This window comes from Kogia breviceps, chromosome 10 (assembly GCF_026419965.1).
Source record: "Kogia breviceps isolate mKogBre1 chromosome 10, mKogBre1 haplotype 1, whole genome shotgun sequence".
NCBI lineage: Eukaryota > Metazoa > Chordata > Mammalia > Artiodactyla > Physeteridae > Kogia > Kogia breviceps.
Window position 1 is genome coordinate 42839993 of NC_081319.1, and position 4431 is coordinate 42844423.

General features: G+C 47.1%; 1 pseudogene; it reads left to right on the plus strand.

Moving 5' to 3' along the window:
• The first annotated feature begins 981 nt into the window (after positions 1 to 981).
• LOC131764123 (small ribosomal subunit protein uS19 pseudogene) lies at positions 982 to 1765 on the plus strand (annotated as a pseudogene).
• Positions 1766 to 4431: the final 2666 nt, after the last annotated feature.

Sequence of the window (4431 nt, forward strand, 5' to 3'; positions counted from 1 at the left end):
GAGAAGGAGGGGAGGGATTTCCTTGGGGGTGGGGGGTGAAATAGTATCTTAGCTTAGAGGATTCATATCTTTGTCACCTGAATGGATCCAGGGTTCCATTCCTCTACCTGGATAGAATGATATTCCAAAGCCATGTTGAGGGGGCAGGGGAAGGAATTAGGGTAACATTGGTGTGCAGGCATCCCATGAATTATTGGAGGAAGTTCCAGGTAGAGGGGTGGGGAAGACAATAAGAAGTGGCCATTCTTATTACAGAAATCCTCACTTAGAAAGAGTGGATACATGTGTATGTATAACTGACTCACTTTGCTCTACAGCAGAAACTAACACACATTGTAAATCAACTATATTCCACTTAAAAATTAATTAAGAAAAGAAATATAATCCACTCTTCTAGGAAACATAGACAGGCTGATTGTACATCCCAATTTTCTGGTACATCCTGATTTTAAGTAATATAACTTATCCGATTACCTCGGATACAGTTTGGCTACATATTACATTGTTCTATATAATTATTATTATCTTTTTTTTTTTTTAGTGAGGGGAATCCATTACATGTCAGATCCTCTGAGAAGCAGACAGGAAAATGGGATTTGAAGTTTAAGAGATCGATTGGGGGAAACACCTGTGAAGTCTCAAGAGCAGCAGTCTGCAAAGAGAGCCCTCTGCAGTACAGATCTGAACCTGTGTAAAGAGAGGGGTGAAGAAGGACTGGGTAGGAAGAACCTCAGACCACAGCACAGTTCTGCGAAAATCGTGGCCAGGCCTCTGGGGAGTCCCCAGGCTAAACTTTCCCCTTAGAGGGGTCACCTCTCTGGCAGGAATGGTTCCGTGCTGGTGCCCCTGCCGAGCTCAGTCACTGCCGAGAGGCAGCCAGGGAAAGACTGGCCCCTGTAACTCCGAGTGGCAGCCAAGGTTGTCAGTCAGCTCCTGCTCTTGGCGGCAGGTTCTGTTAGAGCCATCTGAGCGGCACCCTCGATGGCCATAGGTTTCTTCCTTCACCAATACCTTTTTTTTTTTTTCTTTTGAGTCATTGAACCAGGTCAAGTCCCCCTAGAAGCAGGAGCCAAGACAAGATTAGACATGCAAGAGATTTTTTTAAAGGAAATGCCTGTAAAGGATAAAAGGGGGAAGAGAGGAGGGAAAAAAACCTATACAAGCGTGACTTAAACGGTAGAGTGCTGGCGAATAAATACGTCCATAGACGTGTTTTGTTTTGTTTTAAGACTCTGTTAAGTCATATGTCCTGAATTTTGGCTTGGGAAATACGGTTTCCTTATAAGTCGTGTTAAGTGATGATACTGGAATTTAGGAAGTGCCAACAAGGTGACGGAGATAGAGCAGACGAAGTGGACCTTCCGCAAGTTCACCTGCGGCCGCGTGGACCGCGACCAGCTACTGGACATGGCCTGCGAGCAGCTGACGCAGCCGTACAGCCCGCGGCAGCGGCGGCGGCTGCATTACGTCCTGCGGAGGAAGCAGCCGTCGAGTGGCTGCTGAAGCGCCTGCGCGAGGCCAAGAAGGCGGTGCCTCCCACGGAGGAGCCTGAGGTGGTGGAGACGTGCAGCAGGGCGTGATCTTCCTGCCCAAGATGGTGGGCAGCCTGGAGGGCGTCTACAACGGCAAGACCTTCAGCCAGGTGAAAACCAACCCTGAGATGACTGGCCACTACCTAGGCGAGTTCTCATCGCCTACAAGCCTGTAGCACGGCCGGCCGGGCATGGGGGCCACGCACTCCTCCCGCTTCGTTCCCCTCAGGTAGTGGGCTGGCCAATAAAGGCACAGACTTCTCTATACAGAAGAGAAAGAAAGAAATTGGAATTTAAAGCATCAAACAAACAAGGTCTGCCTCAACTGCTATTTTATTTGCACGGCTTCTTTCTGTGAGAGCTTTCCAGGTACCCTCTCCTTTACTGCTTCTCAGCTTCTCGACAGGGGGTGGTTTTGCCCAGCAGGGGACATTTGGCGATGTCTGCAGGTATTTGGGGCTGTTACAGCTGGAGCCCGTGTTACGGGAGAGTAGGCTCTCCTCTCATTGCAGAAAGAATTCAGAGAGGAGACAGGTCAAGAAGGCAAAGCGAGGATTTATTTAAGGGATGGTAGGCTCTCAGAGCTGAGTAACTGCGCTCTTTTCTTGGCAAGCCAGTTATGTGGGGTGTAGAAGTGAAGGGGCGGGATATTCATTGGGGAGGGGGGAGGGGGGGAAGGGGGAGGGAGGGAGGGGTTTGGGGTCATATTCCCTGATTTTCATTCTAGCTCCACCTTGCTGAGGGGAGGGGGAAGTTTTGTCCTTATTTAGTCTTTTTTTTTTTTGAATTTTATTTTTTTATACAGCAGGTTCTTATTAGTTATCTATTTTATACGTATTAATGTATATATGTCAATCCCAATCTCCCAATTCATCCACCACCACCACCACCGCCACCCTTGTCCTTATTTAGTCTTGATGGGAAGTGTCATGGCCTCGGTGCTTGATGGGAACTTCTAATCTGTAAAGTTTTATTGTAATGAGAGCATAATGAGCAAAAGGTTACTTTCGGACGCCAGAGATTCCCGCCTTTCCACATCTTTCTTTGCCTCCAGGACACTTATCACACCAAAATGTGTGGTTTCCCGTCAATCCAGAGGTTCCTGCTTTTCTTTGTCTGCCGGAGGAGCCCCCCCTGCCCCCCACCGTTGTTTACACAATGTATGGTTTCCTGTCATTTGGTCCATGCCCCCGTTTCTTTGTTCCCATCTAGCTATCTGCCCGCTCTAACGTTCCCACTTCAAGGAGTCTGAACCCTTAAAATCTTTTAAGGGGCAAAGGGTTGATGGTCCATCTTCTGTAACTGCTTCGAGTGAGCACTGGCATTGTCCCTACCTGTGGGTCCAGATCTCCTTGCTGTCTGTCAGAGATAGGGATCTCGGGGTTGTTTACGGTGGTGGAGATGGAGAGTGGGGAGTAGATCCAGTGGCTGGTGGTAGTCCTCATCTTCAGGTGAGATGGGTTGAAATCCCTGCCACATCGTCATTTGAAGTTGGAGTTTTCTGAAGCCATGAGTTTTTTTCCCTCGACACCTCAGGTTTCGATACAGCAGCTGTAACAGGGAGAAGTTGGAGTATATCTGAATACAGTTGTTAGTTATATTAAACATTAGTCTCGAGTTTTATGCATCACCCCACCTCACCTTTCCCCTGAAGCAGGCATAAGTGTGTTTTCTAAAAGCGTGACTCTGTTCTGTTTTGGAATTCAGTTCATGGGTAGCGATTTTTACATCCCCTCGGTAAGTGATATCCTAAGTTTCTTTTTTTGTGGGACTTATTTCACTTAGAATGATCGTACCTAAATCCACTCAGGATGCTGCTACTAGCCTCATGACATGGATTTCATGGCTGAGTGATATTCCATTGGACCTACGTAGCACCACTTCTTTGTCCATTTTTCTCTTGCCTGGGATATGAAACGTGTACCGAAGTCGAGGTTCTTGTCAAGACAGCAGCCCTCAACTTTGGGGTGCCTGTGTCTGGTTGATTTTTAATTTTCCCAAGATAAACGCCCATGTGTGGAAGTGCCCTATGCTCTGTGGTTCTGTGTTTTACATGTTTTGGGAAACAGGATACACTTGTGAAGAGTGGCTGTTGGCCATCCCTATGTCCAATCCCTATGCTGTCCTTCTCTTGTGTTTTGTTAGCTATTATTGAATATTATGCTTTTATTGTGAGTTTTAGTTTCATTTATTCCAGTCACTAGGTTCTTCCACCAGGTAGTGATGTTCCCCACATGTTGGATATTGGCAGTCTGGTTGGTGTCTGGCATCCAACTGTGATTACTAAAAAGTAGAGTGTGATTGTACTGTGTTTCATTAAGCCATCCTAATTCTTGTCCCTGAATGCTAATAGCGGTAAATAACAGAGACTAGCTTTACCTAAAAGCTGAAATACCCTTCCCTCTGATTTGGAGGAGGGTGTCTGTTCCAGAGAGTTTGGCCTCCAGTTGGTTCCTGCCCCAGTCCTTCCTTACCGCACTGGGTGGTAAATGAGACCCCAGAATATTTTGCTGTTAGTGCCACCAAGTCCTTCAAGGAGGCAGGGAGTCCTGAAAGGCGTAGGTCCTTTGGGGAGGTACAGCTGCGGGGGCAGATCCAGCAGTCAGATGAGTTAGTAACTTTCGCAATGGCATTTATGGTGTCTGAGAGTGGATGTTTGTAAGCTGGAGCTGTGCCAATGTGAATAACAAGGAAGACCATTAGGATGGGTGTGGTTAAAGGGGACATGATTTCATGAGAAGCAAAAGAGCAGAGAAACGCGGAGAGTTTACTGGAAAGGGAGGGTATTGATGCCTGGAAGGGAAGTTTTTAGCCTCCTTTAAGGTGATTTTTACAGGAGTGACAAACTTTGTTTTCCCTGGGATTCCTGATCCCAGACCTGTGGATCTGTAAGGTTTTT